Source organism: Olea europaea, chromosome 4, assembly GCF_002742605.1.
Source record: "Olea europaea var. sylvestris chromosome 4, O_europaea_v1, whole genome shotgun sequence".
In the NCBI taxonomy this organism is placed as follows: domain Eukaryota; kingdom Viridiplantae; phylum Streptophyta; class Magnoliopsida; order Lamiales; family Oleaceae; genus Olea; species Olea europaea.
In genome coordinates, this window is record NC_036240.1 from 7,030,072 (window position 1) to 7,030,460 (window position 389).

Below are 389 nucleotides of genomic sequence, written 5' to 3' on the forward strand. Positions count from 1 at the left end.
AGAATGATTTTAAATGTTGACTCTTTAAAATAGAGAGTATTTCATATTTAAAGAATCTTTATAAATGCTCTAAGTATATAGATATCAAAAAGAAGATGAATAGCTTTTTTGTCATGTATTTATCATCATAATAATTGAAAATGGACTAGGAAGTCGTTTTGTTATAATAATTAATCGATATCAATTAAAAAAAATTGAATTAATATTGAGCATTGATTCTTCTATGAATTTCGGTATATGATCTATGCTCTTTCATCTTCATGTATTGAATTGGTTTAATACAATGGGAAGGATTAATGTTTTCAAAATAAAATCAGCATAAACAAAGTAAATAGACTATGGACATTTTTAAAAAAAGGTGGGGGGGCGGGGGGGGGGGGGGGTGGACA